Below are 13,159 nucleotides of genomic sequence, written 5' to 3'. Positions count from 1 at the left end.
GCCCCTTGAAGGGCTGCGCGTTGTCTTCGCTAAGAGAAACTGCGTACACGCACTTCTCTGTCAGCAAGGTGGAGCTTGTTTCAGCTCGTTTCCTGGAAAGCATCAGGAGTAGCTTTTTCATTATATGTATCACAGCATCCTAGCAGTGCCAGCGACAGGGCCTTCTGGAAGTCTCCAGTCAAACATCCTGCTTGGAGCGTGGCTATTACCGGCAACAGCTGAAGAGTCAGCTCAGTGGTTTTGTCCCACTGAGTCTGGAAAGCTGCTCAGCCTGGTGATCTACACCTCTCTGGTGCCCTGTCTCAGAGCTGATCCACTTGTCTGAGGAAAGATTTTCCTCATGTCCATCATCAAGCCAGTAGTACTGCCTGTTCAAGCAGGTCTGAACACCATCCAACATCCATTGAAGTTACATGTGTTTCTTACAACTAGTGAGTCCTGGAGCCTGGAAAGAAACTGCCTTGGTTGTACAGGAAGAAACCTATCTTGTCTCGGCCAGCAGAGATTATGGGGAAAGTTTTATAGTCTTGCCCTACTGCACGAGCAGCGAGCAGCCACAGTTCAGGAAGATATTACTAATCTTTCTGCTCCCCTGGGCGCTGCAGACATTTTGCTCACAGCTGACTGGAAAATAATCAGCAGGATGTCAGTGACTCACAGGGTGAGACTGAGAGCTGACCAGGCAAAATCCTGCTCGTGGTCTGGCAGACTTGCTGTATTTGGGCTTCAGAGTGTTTCAGGTACACCATGCGACACTCAAGTGGTTTTCAAGTGCAATAAATAACTCCTGCTAGTAGCCCTTAATGCTGCAGGGAGAAAGTGAATCTCATTCTTCTCATTGGTTAAAACTGCTTTGTAACACACACACACACCCACCCACACACACACACACCCACACCCCTGTGTGCACGTGTGCTACTCCTTTTATCTTCTGCCCTTGTGGATCTGCTGATTTCGGTGGCCTCTGGTGCTGCCTGGTGGGCTGCCAAAGTGACAAGAATAAGCTATCCTGCTGCCAAAGTGCATGACCAGAGATAACTGCTTCCTCTTTTCTTTTCACTTAGATATTTCTCAGTTCTTTCTGACACATTCCACAAGTCCAATAATCACCTTGTGCTTTATTTAAACCTGATGTGAGGAACCTGATGGCAATGCCGATGCCCATGATGCTATCACAACACCATCACTGATGGCACTGACATTCTCAGTCAGCATTCAAACAAGCATCAGCTCAATAATTGCCTTCTTCAGTGAGTAAACCTAGCTTTCAAAACCTTCAGGCTCTCCAGACATCTCTTATGGATAAATTGGCAAAAGGCAACCCACAATATGAGCCATTGTTCAGAAAATCCGTTCTTCAGAACTAGCAGGTCAGTCCAGAGTTTCCATGTTTCTCTACTGTCAGAAAATACCTGGAATTGTGCTAGTGAAATTTGTATTTCCCTTCTTTCAGTTTTGGACTGCACGCTTGTTGGGGGGAATCAGACCTCAATTGTGACTCAAGGCAGAGTCAATTTGATTTACCATTACACTATTATATATGCCACATTTCACATTTGTCTAGCAATAGCAAAAGAAGTGATAGCACAGTGTTCAGTAAAAATATCAGAGAGTTAGGAAACGTCTAAAACATTTTTCCATGGGTCCACTGTAGCTCCTCACCATGAATCCCTGCTATGTTTTATGTGAATCCCATAAAAATATTGCCATTTTTTCCCATCAACTTCATCTTGCTTGACCACTGTCTTGCTTGATCTCAGCATGTCTATGGAAGTACAGCAAGGCTTTGTGATTAAAGAAGGCCCTGTTGCTGGAAGGGATCATTCACACTCTGCACCACTCAAATGTGCAATGGTGTGTGAAAGGGTAAATATAGACTTACAGGTCCAAGCAGGTAGCCACACATCTATTTTTGGCAAAAAAGTAAGGTGTCAATCATGGACCTATGATTGAGTAAAGAGAAATATAGGCCTTACAGGAGAAGTAAAAATGAGCATGTGTTTCTGCAAGTTCTGGCTGCTCACACTGCATGTCAGCCCTCTCCAGCTTTTCACCATTGCAGTTAACACTCCAGCCCAACCTCTAAGGAGTCCTTGGAGATCTCACTTTTCCAGTTACACCATAGTCTGCTCCGACTCATCATGGTGTGATGTTCTTTTTTGGCAAAGTTAATTTTTAGTCTTTTTCTCCCTTACAAAAAAAAATTATTGTTTGATTATAATGCTTTGCTACACATGAATACATCTGTCCATCCATCATGCTTAATGACTTGCAAGTCTGATTTTAATCAAACTTGGCAGCTGGAAGAGATTGTAAACATCTAAAATACCTGCTGAAACAAGCCATCAGGGTGCAACAGAGTGAAAGTTCACTGGTAGTCTGGCAAGACATTTGTAGTTAGGCATCAAAGTATCAGGAGAAAGAAGAAGAAAGTAATAAGCCCCGTATTCTTAGAAGAAAAGTAAAGTTCTCAAGGAGCATGGCAGAATCCAGGAAAGGATGTGAATATGAATCAAATGGGAGGTTCTCAGTCAGGCAGCTCATGGAAGGCTTCCCAGGTCTGTGCTGGGGTCAGAGAAGTAGCATCATGTATTTCTACTGGGCAACCACTCTTCAGCTGAAGAATAGCGTATGGTCACCACCAGGGATGTATCCACATGAAAATACAGTGTCCCACAGCAAAACATGGTGTGTGGTCTTGTGGAGTTGAAGGTGGCTGGGACAGTGCAAGCAGAGTAGCTATTCTAGCCCTTCTGAGTCAAACCTCACAAGCTCCTTTCTGGCCAGGGAGGGCACAGAGAAGCACAGCAACTCTCCTGTCTGCTTATTCCAAGCTCAGCATGCATCATGTCAGCTTCTCCAGCAGGAGTAGGAGTCTGGGCTTGTGACTCTGCTCTTTAGCGTGGTTGTGGCAGCCCTAAGCATCTATGGGACAAGAGCAGGCCCCACATGTGTGAGCAGACCTGGATTGTGCTGGAGTGAAGCCCAGAGCCCCAGGTCACTGACAAGACCAAAAAATATGCAGTGCACTGTGGTCCCCCTCACTCAGAGGGGTCACAAGTTGTGATGTGGGTGCAGACCCACACAGAGGACAGCAAGCAGCAGCAGGTCAGACATGGAAAGCTTCTTTATTTTTCTGATCCCATTCACTTACATACACTTTTTACAGAAGGCCAGGATTGGCCCAAGGAGGTTACAACCTCCTGACTCCATTGGTCACTGTGACCATCAGTCAGGTTCTCCTCTCAGAGAAGAATTATGCACAACACAAGAAAACTTCTAAAAATACATATAGTTTACATGAAACAGTGTGAGAATCAGGCTGCAAAGATTCAAACCCTTGAAAGCAAGAAAATGCAGGGCAACAGTGCACATCCCCAGAGCATGAAAGTGGTTCTAGGATGAGCATGGCTTGGTCAAGAAGGAGGCAAGAGGAGAGGTCAGAAGGAATTGTCAGGACTGGGGGCCCAGACAGATGGAGAGGGCTTTTGCAGAGTGGTAGGTGGCAGTAGAGCCATGTACCCTGCAATGTGTGAGGGTCCGTGCCAGGGTACCCCAGGTCACAGGTCTCCTCTGCTGACACTGTGCTCCTGGGTGCTGGTGGGGAGCCTAGGCACTGTGCAGCTTCCCAGAAAATCCGGTGCAGCTCCCTCCATGGAAATGCTGCTTCCAGGGATGCCACCAGGACAGAAACATGCTCCCTCTCCACCAGTGTGGGCTGGGGAACACACACCCTCTTTGACATCTTTGTTTCTCAGATTTACAAGACCTATTAAAATGGTCTGATAGCTTTCCATAAGGTATAGCTTTCCTTAGTATCAAAACTGCAGTAACCCGGATTAATGATACTGGGAATTTGTTTTGACTTTATTTATTTCATAGTGTGCTTGCAGCCCAGAAAGCCAGTTGTATCCTGGGCTGCATAAAAAGAATTGTGACCAAGAGGTTGAGAAAGGTCATTTTACCCTGCTCAGGTGAGACCTCACATGGAGTGCTGTATCCAGCTCTGGAATCCCCAGAAGAACGAAGATGTGGACCTGTTTAGAAGGTAGTCCTGAGAAGGCCATGAAGAACATCAGAGTGCTGGACCACCTTTTTTATGAAGATAGGCTCAGAGTGTTGGGGTTGTTCAGCCCGGAGAAGTGATGGTTCTAGGGAGAGCTTGGAGCAGCCTTTTGATAGTTAAATGGGGCTTTATAAGAAAGATGGAGACAGATTTATTATTATTATTTTTAATTAGAGCCTGTAATAACAGGAGAAGGGACAAGGCTTTCAAACCGAGTGTAGATTTAGACTGTACATGAGGAAATAATCTTTTTTTCAGTGAGAGTAGTGAAACACTGTAAGAGGTTGCCCAGAGAAGCTATGGATGCCCCATTTGTCAAAGTGCTCAAGGCCAGCTTGTATGGGACTTAGAACAACCTGGTCAAGTGAAAGTTCTCCCTCTTCATGCCAGGGGGTTGGACTAGATAATATTTTATAGGTCCCTTTCAGCCCAGATCTTTCTATGCTTTTTTCTATTGCTCCCTTCAAGACCTGCAGAAGCCCAGGGATACCCCCAGTGCCTGTCTCTCACTCAGTGACTCTGGGGCATGCTGTGTGGATGCGCTGGAGGCATCTCTGCGGCACAGTGCACCACCATGCAGGCACATTCCTCTGTTTTTTTCCCAGCGCGGTCGTGGCAGCAGCAGAGCAGTGTACTTCCGCAGGGCAGGGCCCCGAGGCGAGGGCACGGCTCCGTGCTGCCTGCAGGACACCCTGCTGTGGGGATGTGCATGGCCTTAGTGCCACAGCACAGCCCCCTGCTCCTGGGATGCTGCTCCGCCAGGTCACTGCCTGCTCCTGTGAGTGTTGAGGAGGTCCTCTGCCAAGGCGCTGGTTTAGAAGGAAGATTGGGAAGGGCTGACTTCATCTGGAGGGACAGGTAGCAGCAAAGGAACAAGTAAAGACAGGCAGAAGGCTCTGCAGATCCAATCACAACATCAGCTGCTTTTTGCTGAGAGCCCAGTGGAGTCAAATCAGGAGCAGCACTGTCTCCATGGGATGAAGCTTCATGAGACACCAGGCCACAAGCTTTGGCTACAATTCGCAATGAGTGTTACTTGAAATAAAGACTTGAGCAAAGAAACTTGAATCATCTTACAAACTTGGAAGTCCTTTTTTACAGTTCTGCTGCCAGCATTGAGCTGTCTTTGTGGGGTGGTTTTGCCTACTGCAGCAATTTGGGAAGGATCCCAAGCAGCCCTGATACAGTGAATGTTGACACAGACCAGCTCCTAATCCCAATTTCTTTGCCTCCTGAATGGTGCTGGCTGGTCCTGTTACAGACTGAGGGTGTCCCTTAGTTGTGACAGAAAAGACACATGAGCTTGTACCTCTTTATCCAGCCCTACCAGGTTTATTCCCCCTTTCCTCTCAGTTATATCCAGTCCTATGAGGTCTGCATCTTTTTAGCTACATGGTGCTAAGCTGTGCCCTGTGGGAATACACAAGACAGAGAGTGAGACAGACTTAATTAGGATAGTTGGTTTGATAACCAGGATGCCATGGCAGGAACAAATACAGCTCTGAGATTACAGAAGATGGGATTAAACCTGCTCAGGGAAGAGGAGAGATTCAATCAAACCCCTACAAGAAAGATGTTGTAAATGCATCACTAGTTTGTGTGATCCTTTAACCTAATTATTATAGTGGAAATCATTAACCTTCCTGAAATGGTATATAAGTTTTTGGAAAACCTGAGTAAAATTGAATTCTGATCACTGAATCAGTCTTTCCGTCTCTTCTCAATCATCGATAGTGCCCCATGTCTCAGGCCCCATTTTGTGTGCTTGCCCCCATTTTGTGTGCTTGCCTCAGAAGCGAAGTGACAATAATCTTCTGCAAGAGGCATAGAGTCAGGCCTGCCAAAGCAAAGCAAAGTGCCTGCAAAGGTTTGGTTTGGTGTAGGTTGAGGAGAACAAGGGAAAAAAAAAGCTTCCTCTGCATAGAAGCTCATCATCAGGCAAGAAGACATGTTCTATACATGCAGCTACATTCATCTGAGTGAAGAAAAACTTCCACCATTTCTTAGTTAGAGTCTTTGTTATCTTTTAATATGAAAGTTTTCTTTATCTGTTTTGGGGGTTTTGATGTCATACACAACCTTTTCTAATCACTAGAATAAGGTTAAATAGGCCTTGCCAAAATCTGTCTCCAGAGCCAGCTCACGTTTTGTTCCTGCTGCATGTTCCCCATCCCCTGCTCATCTTCTGTTGGTTTGGGTGGTTCCTGCTGTAGTGCCTAACATACCGCCTGATTATTTGTCACAGAAATTTAATATACAAATCACACAAATCCATTTGTTATAAGGGTGCTCAACCTTTGTGCCTATCACCAATGCCTTTCTTCTCTGTGCACTGCTTTGCCTCCCTTAACAGACAGAAGCAAGAATAACACCTGTCCAGAGGTGCCGTGATGTGGCTGGACCCTTGGATAGTGTGTTTTCTGGAGGAGAATCTGGGATGGCAGTTATGCTCAAGGGTAGGGTATTTGCCACTGTTGAGCTGATTTTACCTGAGGGTTCCCAAGAGAAAGGCTTTATATTAGCATCTGGCTATTTAAGAGCCCTCAGTACTTCTAGTTCTTCTCTGATCTGACAGTACACATCTAGATAATTGCACTATTGGAGTGAAAAACAGAGCTTCCGTGAGTTAACAGAGGATATCACTGTCTCAATGCAAATGAGGTATCTCAGAGACTACCAAGTTCTCTCTACAACTTTTAAGAGAAAGCAAAGGCTGCAGGAATGTGTTCCAAGAAACAGGATGGGTTTCACTGAGGGTGACACCCTTCTGTTCAGTGTGATTTGTTGTGGCTCCCTCCTGCTGTTAATTCATACATACCCAAGTAGTGAATAGGTCATTTGGAAAAAATTACACCTGCACGGTAGGTGGGCTCTGAAGTCAGAAGTAGCAGGCAACATCAAGGATGCCCATTTCTGCTCTTGGTGTCGATCATTTGTAAACCTGCATCTTCCTTCTCTGGCAACTTAACTAATGCAGGAGTGCTGAGCACTCTGTGTGCCTGCATATTCACTGGATAAACAGAAAACTGGAGTGTTTTATTCACTGTTTTTTCTTCAGAAGGATGCTGCACCTGCAAATGTGTAGGAGAAAGTGAAGACATATGAATGTTAACCAGTGGAAATGTGAAATGTGGCCAGGCATGACTGGGTGATCCTACTGTCAAAGATCTCTGCAAATGCAGCATCACAGAACAGCATCCCCTGAAAATGCAAGGAAAAAAAGAAAGACTTCCCCAATTCTCTTACTGTGTCTCTTATTACATCAATTCACCCTGGAGTATCTTCAGGGGCTTTAGCAATTGGCAGACCAGGAAGACCAGGCCTCTCCTGCAAAAATCAAGGGATCTCCTCCACAAAAACTTGCCAAGAGCAGCTGTCACTTTGAAGGGGGAGCTGGCATATGTGCTACCCCTTTTTCTCCAGCCTGGTGCTAATGCAGGGTGATGACAGCATTCAGTCCCACACAAAATGGAATTGGCAACACCATTCTCAGAAGGTATAAAAAACTGGGGCCCAGTACAGATTTGTTCATTCAGAAACAAACTCCAGGGAAAAAGAGACTGAGAAATCTAATTTTTTTTGTAAATTACAGTGGGTGTGAGTTCCCAGATAAACAAAACTGAACATCAGTATGCTGGGGACAGCATACCTACTGCTGCTGCCAAAACCCAGGTTATCTGTGTCAGCTCAGAGCAGGAGGGGACAGTACTGCAACAGCAAGGGAGCTCTGCCTACCCAGTCCAGTCACACAGCCTCATCCCATCCCTGGATGAGGGATGGCATGTCTGTGTACTGGGGCTTGGCATGTCTTGTGCCAAGCATTTACTGGGGATGAAATAAATCTACGTTTCTCTGCTTTTAATCTGCTGTAGTTGAGGTTTGGTCACCCAGCCGTCAAGAGTGAGCATGTGGAAAAATGCAGGTCAAAGCCATCCTTAAGCTGCCAAGGAGCTGCAGAGCATTTGCAGACAGCAGGTGCAGTCCCAAGGTGCCCTTGGATCAGGGCAAGTTGCAGCAACTTCTGCCCAGCTACAGCTGTAATCTGCAGCAGGGGGAAAAGGTATGCAGTGGATACTCCCTTAGGGTGTTGCACTTCTGAGATCCACTGAAAAGCCTTACTTGGCAGGAAGCTCTAGTCTTCTCCAGATTGATGCCACCTTGGCTCAGACTGCATCTGGGAGAATGCCAGCAAGCAGGATTAGTTTGTGTGCTCACAGTTTTGTGTTCTCCCAGCTGACAGGGTAATTCTTCTATCATAAAAGAAATAGTGGACACTGTTCACTGCCTGACATACTGCAATATTTACTCAAACTATTAAAAAGGAGGAAGGTCGCCAAAGGTGTGGTCTGAATCCAGAAGGTCTGGCAAAATTGCTGGGAAGTGGTGATGGCTGGTCATTTTCCCAGTTACAGAGTGAGATTTCAAGTGTTGAGTTTTGAATATCCAAATATCCAAATATCCAGTATATCCAAAGGCAAACCTCTGGTGGTCACTTGCTTCTCTGGTGTTGATTTTGGGTTTGGGTTTGTTTTTTCGTTTTCTTTTTCATACAAAGGAGAACAAATTGCTCCTCTCTTTTACTTGTGTGGAGACCTCAGAGTGGTCAGAGGAACAGAACAGAGACTGTTATTGTCTCTATAAAGATCATCTACATGCAAGGAGTGAGCTAAAGATGAAAATGAGCGTGGCATGAGCCCTCCTCTTTTTGCCTTGCCCCATTGTGCAACAGGAGGGTAGATGGTGGCATCTGGTTTGGGCTGCACAAGCAAAGAAGCACTCTGGTCTCAGAGCACAGCAGTACTCGTGGGACCCTGGCATCTGCTGGTATGTCAAAGCCCTGGGAGGTGCAGCAGAACAGGAGTTGAAATATCAGTATGGGTGCAGAAAGTGGGAAGGCTGAAAACAGCCATGAAATCTGGGAAAGGTGACAGATAACAGCAAGGAAATGGCAGGTGCTGGGTGGAGTGGTGACGACACCAAGGCCACACCACTGATAAGGCCACAGGCAGAGGTGGGGCAGCAGCCGAGTGATGCAATCCAGTCTGGCTGGCTGCCATCTGTGCCCACTCTGATGGCGAGCCTGCAAACAGAGCTGCAGCTCCCTAGGAGGGGAGAGCTGTAATAAGGACTTATGATGTGATGAGCAGTCCTGGGTGAGTGCATGGATGGGGGCCTGTGGGTAGCACTGGTGTGGCACAAGCACAAAGGCTGGGGCAAAGTGCTGTGATAGAACAGGCCTAAGGTTGGTTTCAGAAGTAGAGATCTCCTTGCTTTTTGCCACTGTCTCCAGCAGAGCTTATGTGTCTTGCTGGTGGTGACACTAGGTCTCCAGCTCCTCAGACAAACCCAGAGCCTTCTTCACATCTTCCCATCCTACATCTTGAAGCCTTCTACATCACCACCTTGCTGGTGCAAGTACAGGGAGAAAATGCAGAGCCAGCTGAGTTCCACAGCCAATGTGAGGGAAGCAGCCACCAGAAAACCTCCTGCTCCACCTGAGGAAGAATTTCCCCACCTCTTCTTCAAGGAGTACAGTAGGCAGGACTTCCATTAGGGGTTGCAAGTTTTTGCTTGACAGAAAACCTTGAAAAGATAAAAACAGTGTGCAGGAAGTAATTTACCCTTGTCAGCTCTTAGCATATAATTTTAATCTGCTTTATGGAGGCAGTGGAATTTGAATATCACTGAGGAATGAGGTGGAGGAAGTTCAAGCCTTATATGAGCCAACAGCTTTGCTACAGTACCACTGACCTTGCTGCCCCCAGCATAGAGGAGAAGCAGACATCTCCTGCTACCCTCTATCCAAGGAGAGTAATCTGGAGTCCACAATATGTCCCAGCAGCAAAGCCCCAAACTTGTTCCTGCACTGCTGCTGGCATGACCAAAGAACCAGGCCATGCTTGGAATCAGAGGCAGTGGACATGCCACCAGAAGCATTAAAATCAGCATTTGGATGTTCTTCTTGGTAGTAAAAACTTTGAAGAAGACTTTAAAGGCCTAAGATAGCCCTCATCTAGAGCTGTGAAGTTTGTTGGTGTGTGAGAAGTTTGTAGGTGTGAGCTCTGTGTCATTATTGTTGTTGTGTGTTGGCTACAACCAGATTTGCCGGATGTGAATCTAAGGACATACATCCGTGTGTGCTGGAGACTGACAGCTGCTTGTCCCATGGACCCAACCTGCTGGTGGCAGTGTCCTTCAGGGCTCACCCAACAAACCTGGTGCACAGTGAGGCTTGGTCCAGTACATGTCCTGCTGAGATGGGTATTGTCCCAGGTCTCTGCTGGTTTGGTTTGTTCACCCTTTGGGGTGAGGCTTCTTTCCTGACTCCTGACCTGATCACCTCAAGGCTACAGTCTATGACAATTGCTTTTTATTCTGTCATCTGGCAGCACCAAAAAGAGATTGTCTCCATCAGCTTCCCTTCCAGCAGTTGTAGGCTGCTATCAGATCCCCTTTGGCCTCCCTTGTACTAGACTAAACAAGACTAACAGGACCCCATGTGCCTTGGGAACAACTGCTAATGCAGTTAAATATTTACTTTTGTTGAGGGATTTCTAAAGTGGAATAATAACAAAAGCCAAAGGTTATTGGATTGTGTAAACTCCGTAAAAAGGGAAAATAAAACGTGTGCAGCTGCCTTGGCAGAGTGGAGGAATGATTCTGCAAGGGGAACCCTGAGCTGCTTTTGTTGCCACTTCCCAAAACCTGCTCATAGCCCTGTTGAGTTGCATGAACAGACCTCCAATAGAAGGATGCAAGCAGGCTCTGGCAGGGCCCAAATCTCTCTGGCCACAAGAGAAGCTAAAGCTGCCCCCTTTTGTCTCAGACAGACAGTGCCAGTGTGTATCTTCCTCTGGGGAAAAAACATCCGAAGCACAGTCTAGTCAGATCCTCAGCAAATGCAAATGTGTGTGGAGCTCTTCCAGCCTGCGGTGGTTTCTGTAGGGCACCTACCCCCTGCTCACCCCTAGCACACGTGATACATCCCATCTGCTCCCATGAGGAAGGTGGCTCTCGGTCCCTTCTGGCCCTAACCTCATTTCAGCAAGTCTGACCAAACTTTGGTCTTACACTGACTTTATGACCAGTGGTCCTCTTTTCCATCCTTCACTCTTCATCAACTGATTTTTTTTCACCAAAGGAAAGTGGCGGCAGACATAGTGAATAAAGCTTCTGAGAAAGAGCAGATAAGAATGCTCACCCTGATGTAAAGTGTCCAGTCTTGCAGGCAGAGCAGCTGGGATATTCTGGGGTCATGATGCTTGTTGAAAAGACGGTGTTTCTTGCCACTGAGGATCATTTCCAGCCTCTCTGCCCCCTCTCTGCTCTGTGTGTCACCTCTATGTATTTAATCTGGGTATCCATAAACACAGCCCCCTTCCAGCACACTGAATCTTATAAAGATAATTTTGCTCTGTCAATCTCAGCTGCAGCCAAGGTGGTAAGTGGAGAAAAGTGTTAAACCTCTGACTATGTGGCTCCTCTGAGCATAGGCGGTGACTGCACCTGCAGCTCCATGCCCCCAGGCAGCTGAATTTTGTACCCTCCAGACCTTCTGCTCCCCCAGCCTGTCCCATCCCACTCAGAGACTGTGTGGGCTTGCTGCAGCATGTTGACAGGCCTCCTGTTGTATTTGGGATCCTGACCAGTGTGTCAGGCAGCTGAGACCCACCTAGCTGGCTCTCATGGGATAATGCTTATGGGATAATGCCACAGTGCCACCACCCAAATCGGCTTGAATTTCCTGGCTTTTCTGTGTCTAGTCTCAGAACTCAAGTGGAGATACCTGTCACATGTGAAGAACAGTAGCTGAAAAGCTGAAGGGATGGTTTGGGTGAGATACATTCCGAAGTAGCTGGCTAGGGTAAGCAGAGAAGAGCAGCATTTCCCAACCCTGATGTGTCGGTATTTCATGGCCTGGTATTTGGTAGTGGGGGACCACAGAGGTGGCTTCTTTGAGAAGCTGCTGGAAACTTCCATCATGTGTGGCAGACCCAGTCCCTGATGGCTCTGAGGATGGACATGCCACTGGCCAAGGCTGGGTCAATTGGAGAGGTTGGTAGCTCCTCTATGATAACAGATTTAAGGAGAAAATAAAAACAAAGTGGCACACAGTGTTAATTCCAGCCAGAGAAGAGGTCAAGGTGAGAATATGTGAGGGAAACAACATGGAGACACTGAGGTCAGTGGAGAAGGAGGGGCAGGAGGTGCTCCAGGCACTGGAGCAGAGATTCCTCTGCAGGCTGTGGTACAGACCATGGTGGAGCAGCTGTGCCCCTGCAGCCCGTGGGGATCCACAGGGGACGCAGAGATCCACCCACAGCCCACGGGGGAGGTGCCCATGCCAGAGCAGGTGGATGCCTGGAGGAGGCTGTGATCCTGTGGGAGACCCAGTGGAGGGAGGGGCCCTGTTTCCAGACAGGAGCAGTCTGTCCTTGAAGGACTGCACTCCGTGGAAGAGTGACCCACACCACAGCAGTTTTGGAAAGAACTGTTTGCCTGTGGGAGGGACTCACATTGCAGCAGTTTTGGGAGGACTGCTGCTTGTGAAATTTGGAGCCATGCTGGAGAAGTTCACAGAGAACTGTTTCCCATGGGAGGGACTCCATGGTCTCACAGGGGAACAACTTTTCTCACTGTGCAGCAGAAGAAGACCTCAAGTGACAAACTGACCAGAACCCCACACCCGGTCTCTCTGCACTGTCAGTGGGAAGGAGGGAAGGGCTGTAGGGAAAGAAAGGTGTTTTTAAGTCTTTATTTTCCTTCTCATTAGCCTCCTCTGATTTTGTTAGTAAAGAATTCACTTTGTACCTCTAAGCTGAGGCTCCCTTGCCCTTGGAGTGTTTTCTGCCAGTCCTTATTTCGACTCATGAAGCCTTCATTTCATTTTTCTTTCTGCCCAGCTGTAGTAGGGGAAGGTGAGTGAGTGATTTCTGTGGCTGTCTGGCGTTTGGCCAGTGTCAAACTACAACACCTGATTACAGTGCAAAAGGATTGTAAAGCAGCCTCCGGTGCTGCCACCTGAAGCTGACAAGTGGGAAGTTTCAGGGGAAAGCTTATCTTACGTGTGAGTGCGCCTAAGTGATCCCTTAG

Source organism: Zosterops lateralis (genome assembly GCF_965231275.1).
Source record: "Zosterops lateralis genome assembly, chromosome: Z".
NCBI lineage: Eukaryota > Metazoa > Chordata > Aves > Passeriformes > Zosteropidae > Zosterops > Zosterops lateralis.
The sequence above is the reverse complement of the archived record's forward strand: the minus strand, read 5'-3'. Positions refer to the sequence as shown.